Here is a 13,160-nt window from a genome sequence, read left to right on the forward strand (position 1 = left end):
ATTGTGAAATGATGCTAAATTAAGGAAAGAATTAAGTAACGCACATTGTTAAGATGCATGAGGATGCAGAAGAATGTCTTTGCACGTTGACATTTAAACAACCTGTAAACAGTAAACAATTTAAAAAACAGTAAACATAATCCCATTCAAATGTCTAGTGGTTAGTTTTTAAATGAATAATTTCCATGTCAGAGTATACCCACAGCATTAGTGAGCTTACTTTAATAAAATTGAAGCAGAAATCGAAAAGGTCCTTCCAATCCTAGTTTCATCATGAACAAGCTTTTGGAAGAGTCATTTGATCTCATTAAAGTCTCAGGATTTTTAATCTATAAAATGGAGGTTGTTATTATCTCTTTACCTAATTAGCTGTCACAGCAATGCCATCTATTCTAATCAATCAGTGACACAAAGTGACCATCTACCATGTGCAATGTTTTGGAACCACATAAACAAAGGAATGTTTACTTTTATTTTAAAGATTTTTGTATCTCTTATTTGAAGTAGACATTGAAACACATATGCTATGATAAGTGCAATGACATTCTTATATTTAAAATATAGAAAATAAAGTCATTCATTCTAATTTTTAGGCAAATTTGAAGATTTCATAAAATGAATGAGTGGCTTCTTTGGCAGACTACTGATTATATTCCCAGATCTGTTCTTTTTCTTCCTGAGGATATGGGATCCCTGCTTCCTGTTACATACAGGTACCAGTCTCCTTTTTAACTGCAAATAGCAAGATTGGAGAGTGTCATTTGTGCAGCTTTCTCACTTGAGCAAAGATAAACTGCTGCCTTGAATTTGATCTGGTTTTCCTCTTTCTGCAGAATGGAATGCATATGACTTGCATTTTAGCTTGGGTGATTAAGAAGAGCTTTATGTGTAATGAAAGGCAGAGCGAATGAAGTCAGGGACCTGGGACCCTGAAGGTCATCAGGGAGCACAGCTGCCCCACTAACCTAAACTAGCTGGACTCCTACATGAGAAGAAATACGCTTACTTGAGTCTCTTTTTTGTTGTAGTTACCTCGCTTAGCCTTCCTCTCGACTGATACAACATTTAAATTAGGTCCTGTAATATCAGATGGCGGAGGATGAGGGGCAGAGTAGTTGGAACAGAAGCTGAGAAGGTGGGTAAGAAATCAGACTTTTAAGAGGCTTAAACTTAATTTAAAATATCCTGAAGATCAAGGACAAAAAATAATTTGACTATGAAACAAAAGTGTACTGTTTTTGTTGTTTGATTGAGATTTGCTTAAAATATCATAAAAACGTTCACATGGGAGGACAAATGGCAGCTCAGGAACTTAACAGATGCAGCACCATGAATTTTTCACCACAACTCAGGCCAGGACACTGCATCTGACCTGTTCCCACGGAAAACATTGATAGTTAAGTTGACATGCTCTAGCTGAACTTGTAAGTCCTCTCAATTATCTTTCAATACAATATATGGGACTAGCCAGCCCTGATGTTGTAACTAGTATACCCTTTACCTGCAGTAATGATTCCAGTATGAACCTGGTTCAGAATTTGTGACATGCAGGTCCAGAAAACTCTCTGAGTTCTAGCACAAAGTGACATGCCAGTGCATGGCTTTTTGGTGGGTGGTAAAAGAAGTTCCAACTATCAGTTAGGCAGTGATAGTTTGCACCATTTCACTCAATTGAGAGCAGAGGTAAAACTTTTTCTCTTCTCCTCCTCCACCATCAGTTTTCTTTATGGTCCTATGAATCATCATAATAACAAATAACAAGCAGGGAATGGGATATATCTAACTTACAAAACTATAGTTCTGTTTACAACGAAACAAGTTATCCTTCCTCCTTCCAATCTGTCAATTTCCGTTCATCTTTTTATATAGAAATTAGAAGGTTAAATATTAATTTCTGAGGAAAAGTGACCAACCATCCTAGTTTTCTCTGGACTGGGGGGTTTCTTGAGATGCAGGCTTTCAGTGCAGAAATCAAGAAAGTTCTGAAGAAACTGGGAAGAATTGTTCACCCTATTTCAGGGCTAGACAAGAGTGAGTGAGTGAGAGAGAAAGAAGGAGTGGGGAGAGAGAGAGAGAGAGGAGATCCACGAGATGGATTGGAGCCATTAGCATTGGGAACATTTAAACTTATATAATAATTATGTTTCTAAGCTTATTTCAGATATAAAGTCTCTGTTTACCCCTCTGTTCTGTGCCTGAGACTCGCAAAAATACACTTCTCTTTTACCAGTTCTTCTGTTAGTAGGGGTTCTCTAGGGAGAGACATTTTATAAGCAGGAAAAAGAGAAGGGATTTCTCTTTCCTGTTTATTGCTGTTCCTGTCAGCATAGTCCAAGCAATGACACTTCAGCTAGGCAAAAATAGCTGGTTCCAGGTTTCTCAGACACTCCCAGCAGGACACCCTCATCACACCCTTGAAAAGGCACCCACATAATCTGGATAATGCTACCTCCTTAACAATCTTAGCCCCAGCTCGGCAGTGCCCTTCTGGCCTCCTGAGTTACTAGCATCAGCCAGGCAGTACCCCCTCCACAGAATGTTACCTCAACATTCTGTTTTGCAGACCTCCAAATCACTATATTAATTTTTCTGTTGGGATATGCAGTATGAGTTCTATTTCTCTATTCAAACCTCGAGCGATTGATAAATTTAAAAATTTCCATAAAGGTACTATTAAATAGATTCTGTTACAAAAAATAGTTATCAGACAAGTAGCTTTTAAATTAGATTGTTTACTGTATAATATTTCTTCCTAATATAATTATGACTTTATACTAACTAACTAACTAGCTAACTAAAAATGAGATCCTAATCAAGGAAAGGCCAATAATGTCACTTTTAAAATTCACCAGATATTAGTATAAAGAACAAAAAGAAATTTTTAAAATCTTTTTATCCGACTAATATAAATGCAATTCAGCTACTTCTTAGAAAATGTGAGAAAACAGAAGTTTTATATTCTTTAACTGTGAAGATAAACAGTTCTCTAGAGTACATTGAAATTATCTAGCTTATTCACTATTTACTATATAAAGGAAATATAAATATAAATAAAATTAAAAGGAGAAATTAGACTGCAGTTTCAACCCGAGTCTCGGCTTTTCCCCTTTCTCCCCGAGTACCATGAGCTTTATCACCCACCCCAGCTTCTCCACAAACGACTGGACTCTGGGCTCCAAGCAGTCACCCAGCCACCGGGTTCAGGAGCCCAGCAGGGTGGCCAGCATCTATACACGTGCCAGGGCCTCAGGCTCCCAGATCTCAGTGTCCCACTTCACCAGCATGCAGGGAAACTGAGAACCTTACAGACAGTGATCGAGGCTCTCAAGGAGGAGCTGTTCTTCATGAGAAATAACCACAAGGAGGAAGTAAATGGTCTACCAAACCCGAGTGCTAACTCTGGGTTGATCATGGAGTTGGATGTCCCCAAATCTCAGGACCTCAGCAAGATTATGGTGGACATCTGGACCCAGTATGAAGAAATGATTTGGAAGAACTGAGGGGAGCTAGGTAAGTGCTGGTTCCATCAGACTGAGGAGAGCACCACAGTGGTCACCTCGCAGACCACTGAGATAGGAGCTGCTGAGATGACACAGAGCTGTGACAAATGGTCCAGTCCTTGGAGATTGGCATGGACTCCATTAGAAATCTGAAGGCAAGTTCAGAGAACAGTCTGAGGGAGGAGGAGATGCGCTATACCACGCAGGTGGAACAACTCAGTGGGATCCTGCTGCATCTGGAGTCAGAGCAGGCCCAGACCTGGGCAGAGGGGTCGCATGAGGCCCAGGAGCATGAGGCCCTACTGAACATCAAGGTCAAGCTGGAGGCTGAGATTGTCACCTACACTGTCTACTGGAAGAAGAGGAGGACTTCAGTCTTGTTGATGCCCTGGACAAGAGCCACTCCCTAAAAACCATCAAAAAGGCCATGACCCACAGGACTATGGACAGCACATTGGTGTCTGAGGTGAACGACACCAAAGTTTTGAGGCATTAAGGGTAGCAGAAATGAGGCACCCCTTGGTGGGACAGGAGGCCAATAAGAAGTTCAGAGATCACTGAACATTAAAAAATGAAAGAGGTAACATAAGGCATTATTTCATTTTCATCTTATCAAAAAACAAACCAGGATTCCCATTGTTCTACAGCTACTAAAAATAGATATATTTATATATTTATATGATAATATTTTATGCTTTTTTCATAAGCATTTCTAAATGGTTCATTGCTAGGCAGAGTTGTAAATCCTTTAATTATAAATAAATTTATAATTTACTTACTCTTTCTGAGGTAGGGTTATTATTATTTCTACTCTACAAATAAGAAAATGGTGGCACAGAGAGGTTATATTACTTACCCAAAATAACATAGACTGTTGGAGCTAACAGCCAAGCCTAGGTGCCCTGCCTCCGATTAATGGGTGCTCTAAACCACTGTGAGACGCTATTCCTCATCTAAGGGATACTGTGCAAAGTGGTCTATGCTGGGACATCAGGACAAATGTGATCCACACACTCGTCATTGTGGAGAATAGTACTCTGAGTTAAGCAAGAACAACAATAAAATAATATTATTGATTTTTATAATAAGTAGCCATTAAAAAATCTTGGCTTAATATTACTCTTTGTGCAACAGAAATACTTTTTCTTTTCTGTCTCTACCTACATTGTTCTATTTCAGAATAAGATAAATCCTGTTAATTGAGGTGTGTATCTGCTTCTGAATCTAGTATATATTATTTACAGTTAGAGGGTGTTTTCATGCAATTTCTTTAATGAGTGATTTAATTCATTAGGCAGGCAGAAATTTTGAGGGAGAATCAAGAAAAATGTCTTTGATATTTTTATTGCCAGTAAAAGGATCATATATCAAAAATATACATATTCCTTAGTAAGAACAGTATGGCTACATTCTTAATCTATTTTACTATATAATATATATTAGATATTTAAGATTGGAAAACAGAAATGAAAAAGCTCTGATTTTATTAGAGTGGCAAAGTACTTAAGTATATTTCATTAACACTTATGAACATTTCATTTATTTAGGTTAATATTCATGGTATGTTATAAGCATAACTCAGTATCTTTTTTGAGTGATCTTAAGTTGCAAACTACCCATCATGATTATAGAAGGCAGAAGTATGATCAAAGTTACTACCACAACATTTGGTACACCCAAGAATGTGAAGTTGCATGGAACACAGAATACAAATAAGGAATTACCCATCCATTTGGTTTCTTTTACATTTCTGGCTATCTCACTAAAAAATGTGTGACAAGTGTGACTCAGGGTTTTCTCTTCTGCAAATGATGAATGCATGGAACAATGAGAGTCATTTATGTCACAAGTTATTTTAAACGATGATTGGTCTTTTATTGTTATGGATATCTGAGGCTAGGGACAGTAGAGAAAGGAAGATAGAATATTCTCACATTGTAAACCGAGAACATAGATACTGAATTGAGAAGAAATAAATCATTAGAGACTGTGATTTTGGTCAGAAGTCTCATTCTGCATCCACTCAGATCAGACTTCTGTCTTTATGTGTTATGCTTAAAGGAGCTGTTTTATTTCATGAATAATTTTACAGCAACACTGTCAAATAAAACTTTCTGTAATGATAAAAATCGATACACTGAGATGCCGTTATTGAGCCCTGGAAATATGGCTTGTAAAATGGAGAATGTGAATTTTTATTTTATTTAATCTTATCAAATAAATGGTTTTCACATGAAACACTTCAGCTTTGCAGGGTTTATTTATGGGTAGAAAATGTAAGTTATAGTAGGGAAGATAGCAGAAAGTTTTGGGAATCCTCTAACTTCAAACAAAATTTTATATATGAAGTCTTCTGTATATAAAGGCTGAGATTATGCAAAGAACAGATAATATACTAGGGCAAAACATGACCCCAGAGAGGTGGGTTGTAGCCTCACAAAATTGTAAAATGAAAGAGGCTTGAGGGACTACTTATATCAAATGCCCCATTAAAAATTGAATGTAAATTAATCTTAAAACATTAAGATTAATGTCTTAAGATTAGTTAACTCATCTGAGGTAACACAGAAAAAGAATTATAATGAGATACCACTCATCGTATTAAGATTTAAGTAAACACTAACAACTAGCTGTCAACTGATAATTAGCAAAAACTACCTTACATGGTAAGCACTATTATTGCCCTGTTTTACAGAATACTCAAATAATGTCCAATGTGTGATATTGTGATATAATATGAAATATAGGACCTGGCTGTTGTGGCTCAATGGATTGAGCACCAGCCTGTGAACCAAAGGGTCACCAGCTCCATTCCCAATCAGAGTACATGCCTGGGTTGTACTCTGATTGGGAGTACAACCAGGTTTCCAGTAGGGGACATGCAAGAGGCAACCACACACTGATGTTTCTCTCTCTCTTTCTCCCTCCCTTGCCATCTGTTTAAAAATAAATAAATATAATCTTTAAAAAAGAAATATATTTTTATATTAATCCCCAATTCCGGGTCAAAGTTCCCAAACTCTCGTCATTTCCTAAGTGATAAGTGCAGTACGAGAATCTTTTGTTACAAATATACTTTTCCTAGATCCTGAAACATCCTCAAAGCAATAAAGTCAAAACAAGTGTCTTTTCCTATTTCTAAGAAGCCCTTTCAGCCAATCCTGAGTTTATGTAAATTAGGTGACTTTTGGAAAGCCCCTAAAGATGGAGGACTGGCTGCCAGGGGAATCAACAATATGATTAGAGGATTGGAATTTTTTGTGACTACCACCTGACCTCCTGGGAAGAAGAGGAGCCAGACGTTGCATTAACAAATGGCCAGTGACTTAGTCAATCATGCATATACAAAGGCTGGCAAAAGTAGGTAAAGAACTCTGTGCCAAAGTGTGCCTGAGCATAGCCAAGTAGACGACAAGAATGTGTAAATAATGAAGACTGCCATCGGAGCACTTACAAGATTGTACTTAAGTGCACTATACCATTGTGACATTCTTCTGAGTTAATAAAACTATGGTAACAATCAAAAGCTGCATGTCTTTTCCCAGACAAATAACAGCAAACCTAATTTTTGCCTACCCTTGTAATAAAAGCTTCATAAAAATGATTACATCGGTTCAGAGAGCTTCTGGGTTGATGAACAAATCCATGTCCTTACAGGATGGCATGACCAAATTCCCTGAGGACAGAAGTGCCTACATTAGGACACTTATTTTTTTACATTGAGATGAATTTTATTTATTTTTTTCTCATATTTGAACTATTGTTGTTTTTAAATTATAGTTGACATACATTATTATATTAGTAAACATCTGCGTATGTCTGTTCATTGATATCTTTTAAAATAATAGCAAGTCAACTGTTTCCCTGGCTTCTATGCAGTGTTCTATAAACTACCAAACCTGAGGAGGGGTTGGTTGGGACCTCTGATTTTTGCCAATTTGGATGGAGGAGTTGGGGGTGACCTGGGAACACGCTACTTAAAATTGATATCTGGCAGGGGGAGCAGTCTTGCAGGACTGAGCCTTTAACCTACAGGGTCTATGCTGACTCTGGGTAGTCAGTATCTGAATGGAGTTAAATTGTAGGACATCCAGTCAGTGTCTCTTGAGAAATGGAAAACTGCTTGGTGTGGAAAAACCCACACATCTGGTGTCAGCAGTACTGAGAGTAGAGGAAGCAGTGAATTTACTTCAATAAAGTTACAGAGACAATACATGGGGGAACTCATAAGAAAACTCCAATCTGACTCCAAAGTCTGTTTCTTGCCTTCTATATGAGCTGCCTCCCAGGACACTGAGTTCTACAGGTTAGGAATGGAATACTGGGGTCAACCTGAAGTCTTCTCTGTGGAACCATGGGAGACATTAGGTCTTGCATCAGAGACAGTTCAGCAGCCCATCTGCAAGGAGATCCTGAGGAGCTGCCGCACTACAGGGGACAGATCTGCGTGTCATGAGTTCTCCTCATGAGGAAAAGGTCAATTGCATTTAATTGAGTACCTTAGTCATTTTAGCTTTTTAGAGGTGTCCAGAATTGAGTGCAAACTAATCATTTTCCAGGTGATCTAGAGGGATCAATGCCCTAGGATGCAGTATTTACAAAGTGACAAAGATATTCCTGTGTTGGTTGTCAGAATATCTGTCAGTGATGTGTTGCACCTGGCATTTACTGGCCATCAAGACACTGCTTAATTTCAAAAATTTTGCAAGTTGGTTGTGCCATAGTGGTAGCTTGAAATTGGCAATCATGAAAGGATTTGTACCATGGAAAACAGTGAATGTTAGAGATCCCAAGTCACCCAACTTTGAAAAGCCAGTTAAATATTTACCAGCACACCACTGTGTTATGAGGGTCTGTGATCAGTGAGAGTTACTAGTCTAAAATCAGCTTTAAATGCATCATCTAGTTCCTGTTCCAACTTGTCATTTAATTCCATCCTATTTCTTCTATTCCTCCATGGATGTTCTTTTGAACTTCTTTCCTTCTCTACCAGCCAAAATCCTACTTATCATTTGCCAGAAATTTTTTCCAGCTGCTTTAATTTATAGTTTTACTATCTTCTCTTTTTTCTTTAAATCTTATAGTTTGAATCATGCAAGTTTTATTTAATTCATTTCACTGATTCATATATATTATTCTCTTTTTTCAAATAGATGGAAATAATGTTTATTTTGTGTATCTCACAGCACCGAGTATGGGTTTGTAGGTCATAAGCAGTACTTGACTAAGAAATGCAAAATGTAGCGGATACACTGAAAGACCCTGAATTTTTGAAATTGGCTTTAATTGATTTTCATTTACTTTGATTTGCCAACATTCAACATCTCAACACCTAACAAGGGTGTTCAACCTTTTGGCATCTCTGGGCCACACTGAAAGAACAAGAGTTATGTTGGGCCACATATTTAATACACAAATACTAACAAAACTGATGAGACAAAAAATATTTTAAGTACATTCACAATTTTGTGTTCAGCTGTAGTCATAGTCATAGTCATCCTGGGCCACATATGGCCCATGGCTGTGGGTTGGACACCCCAGAATTCTAATAGATATAGTAAATTCAGCTCTCTGAATTTGTACTATTATACTATTATTGTACAATATCCTATTGTACTATTATTTCCCTGATTCATTTCTTCCACTTGATACATAATAGACAACTCACTTTTAACATGTCCAAAAATAAGCTTCTAGTCTTCATTTTTAGACCTAACATTTACAAAATTATGCCATCAAAATTAATAGTAACTTAATTGTATCAAATAGCTTTTGCTATGTAACAACTTCCTCACCTCCCAATGCAGTGATTAAACACAGAAATCAATTATTTAGCTAACATTTTATGTGGGTTGGCAGTTTGGGCTAGAATCAGCTGGGTAATTGTTCTATTGCTGTTGGGTGGGCTCGCTCATGTATTTGAGATTAGCTACCAACGAAGCTAGATTGGGTCTGCTTTGAGGAATTGACTGGGTATTATCAGAGACAACAGGGTGATTGGGTTGTTTGTTTCTCATCATCTGGACTCTTGTTTGAGCTTATTTGCATTGAGGCTTGGGGTGCTAGGTGAGCAAGAGGGCAAGCTCCTATGCCCAACCACTTTTTAAATTGTACATATTACTGTTACATTGGCTAAAGCAAGTCACATGGTTAAACATGGATTCAGCATAAGAATATTTAAAGGAATATCCTTGTAGTCGAAATATGTGGATGGATGATGGTAAAAACAAATTGGATGCCTTGCTGTAGTTAATACAATCGGTTAATTCTTTATTTACTAAGGTAAAACTGTTGGGCTTATCTTCGAATATGAAACTTCTCTGTTTCATACTCTATATCTCATTCAGAAGAAAATCCTACAGGTTTTACCTTTAAAATATATGCAGAACCAAACCATTTCTTACCACCATCACTGCTTCTTCATCATGTAAATCATTGTCATGCCTCATCTAGTTTGCTACAGGCTCACAACTAGTCTTTCTTCCACCAGCTCCATGTCATCTATTCTTAACATTGCAGCCAAAACCATCCATTAATATGTAAATTACATCATGCCATTCATCAGAGCTTCCCAATGATTTCCTATTCATAAAAAACCTGAGTATGTGAAATGGCCCACATTCCTTGCACGTGTGGGTACACCGATACTGCAACCAGGGGACCCATAGGTCCTAAAAGTGGGGGAGGGGTGGGGAAGCTTCAAGGATGACTCATTAGTTCCAGCTGCATTGCAGCTGCCTATGTAGGGTACATTGTCCAGGCACCCAAGACGATGGGTGATGCAGCCACTTCCGGTGCCCTGGGGGCTTTGGGGGCAGCCTCTAAAACAGAGGTGTGCTGAAAGCTACACTCTTTGTTCTCCCCTCTTTCCTGGCCGCTGGGGGCTGGAGCTCCTGGACCACTGTGCCTTGAGGTCCCTGTGGTGCAGGAACATTCCCAGGGCCCCTTGCCCCTGTTTGAGCCTCCAGGGCATGCCTGGAGTGCAGCGTGCACTAGGTGAGTAAGAAGGGAAGGGAGATGGTTCGGGCCTGCAGGACCTAGCAGCGGCAGGAGATACAGAATGGGATTTAGCCAACTAGTAGATTGCTGGTCCTGCGTGCCATGAGGCCTGCTGAGGAGCCCCGGCTCCCTCCTGTGCCCACACCCCAGCTACCCGCGCTGGCACAGGAAACTGCCGTGTTGGCAACTGGCGCTGTGCTGCTGTGCTGTGTATGTCCTGCCCAGCCAGGCACAGGCGTGCACCAGAGGGCAGCAGCTGAGGAAGAGGACAGGGCACCACAGGTAGGGTACCTGGACACACAGACTCCTCCAAAAGATGTCTGAAGCAGGACAGTGACTGGAAACCAGCGAAGCCACCTGTGGTTCTAAAGGGATGGTGCCTTTGGGTAGGAGAAGAGGTTCCTGGTGCAGCCTTAAACTGAACTAGCAGAGGGTTGCAGGGTGCTTTTCTTTGGATGTCTCAGAGAAAATGGCCTTTGAGACAGAAACCTGCCATTATTTCACACTGTATATACTTTCAAAAAAGGATCTTTTCCTCTCCACTGAACTGTCTCCAGAGTTTTGACCTGTTGGCAGAGAGTTTGACCTGTTAGATAGGACCCCACTGGTTGTTCCCTTACAAACTCTTTTTGATCTCTCTCATCACATCTCCTCTATCTGACCAACTGTAGCTACACCAGGCTTCTTGCTATTCTTCAAACTCACTTGGCATATTTGCATTCTGGGGCTTTTCACTATGTTCTTTCTCCCCACAACACTTTTTCCACCAGATCTCCACACTGTTCTCTCTCTCATTTTGCATGTTCTTTTTATGAGCTTCCCAGTGAGAGCTTTTTTGATCACTTTAGTTAATTCTATACCCCTTAAATCTGTCTAATTTTTCTCAGAAATTATTAGCACCTAACTAACATAGATTTAACACCTCATTTTCTCCTTCCTATCATTACAATATCAGCATTATGCTTCCAGAAATTATTGCTTATTTATTTACTACAGAACCCCAAGCATCTAGTGTATTTCAAGCATGTAATAATAAATTAATAAACTAATGTTTGAGTAACCACTGAATGAATGAAGTGCTCCTAAGTGGCTAAGACTGTCCTGGGGACAAGGCATGCAAGTAGTGAATCTCAGGCTGTTTTATCATAGATGATATCATTGTTTCCAATTACTTGATGTACTACTCCCTGTAAGAGGAATATAATTATATCCATTGTCATTGTCATATGAGTCACAGTGCACATCCAAGTAGAAAGATATAATTTCCTGTTAAGTGACATCATCACGTATCAAGGTTAGCCATGATATTGAATCTAAGCAAAAGTGAGGCCATTGCCAAGAAGAGATGTTAAGACCCTGTGTAGTTTCCTACCATTATTCTTCTCTCTGTGCCATGACAATGACATGTCTTAGATAGTGGCTGCCTCTTCACTCTGGATTCCAGATGAAGACATGTGGAGCAGAGCCTCAGCTAACACAACTGACATGTGATGTGAACAAACAGAAACCCTTTTTTTCTTTAAGCCAGTGACATTATGGGATTATTTGTTAATACAAAATGACTCAGAAAAAGCTGATTGATGTAGTTTCTAACCACATGAAGTTTACAGACACAATAGAAGAGCCATCCAACCTACTGTAATATTTCTTATATTTTACTTAATTGAGTTTAAATCATAAGGGAATCAACTGGACAAGGGAACTTTACATATTGCAAAGAAAACAGAATTCGGGTGTGTCTGAAGAATGCTGGGCAACTTGCCCATATTCCTTACAATATGCCTTTATTCCAGCCAAACTCACACTTTCTCACATCTGTTTATTTGGTGTCTTTCTGCTCTTCAGAGACATTGTATGCAGAAGCAAGTCACTGGGATGAGGAGGAAGAAGTCAATTTGACCAAGTTGTCATAGTTTAATAGGGTCCAGAATTCCTATTACATTCAGTCATTTTAAACTTTTAAAATACTCTGTTTTCATAAATTTTCGATGTAACTACTTTATTGCAAAAAAACCCCTCCTGCTCTATTCAGGAGTCATGGTCTGAGTCTAACAACCCCACTGAATCTCTGTGAATAGAGCCTCACAGCCAGTCCCCTGTGTATGCAAGTGCAGGGGATAAAATGGCAGGAGGGAAAGTGCACGACTTCCAGCTAGAAAGAACTTCTAAAAGCTCATACCTGGAAGTCCATCCTCAGAGGCCAATCCAGAACTGGATCCAACAACATGCTCCTTTGTTCTTTGTCTGCCTGTGTGTGCCAAGTTTTACATTTAAACCAAAAGCAATTTGTAACATGTTGTGGATATATATATATATATATATATATATATGTATATATGTGTATATATGTATATATATATATGTATGTATGTATGTATATATCTTCCTGAAATTCATAGTTACCTTGCTTCTCAGGTAATTCTTTATTATGTTACAAAATGTTAAAATGAAGAAAAAATTATAATTATGTCCCTGGGAATGAGCAAACAAACAGAATGTTGTGTAAAACCCAGCAAAAGAAATAAATATGCAGTAGAGAGCAGTTAGAAAATTCAGTTTCAGGTGTAAACTGAAAGGAAGAGGAATGTGTCATGGATTTTATCACATAGTGGTGATATTATTTACACTAATTTTAAAAATTGTAAATGTGTTCGCAAGTAG

At 38.6% G+C, this 13,160-nt stretch overlaps 1 pseudogene; it reads left to right on the forward strand.

Moving 5' to 3' along the window:
* Positions 1–1,099: 1,099 nt before the first annotated feature.
* LOC118974869 (keratin, type I cytoskeletal 18-like) lies at positions 1,100–3,996 on the forward strand (annotated as a pseudogene).
* The last annotated feature ends 9,164 nt before the right edge of the window (positions 3,997–13,160 follow it).

The sequence above is a fragment of the Sturnira hondurensis genome, unplaced genomic scaffold (genome assembly GCF_014824575.4).
Source record: "Sturnira hondurensis isolate 20B ecotype Veracruz unplaced genomic scaffold, ASM1482457v3 Scaffold0019910, whole genome shotgun sequence".
In the NCBI taxonomy this organism is placed as follows: Eukaryota; Metazoa; Chordata; class Mammalia; order Chiroptera; family Phyllostomidae; genus Sturnira; species Sturnira hondurensis.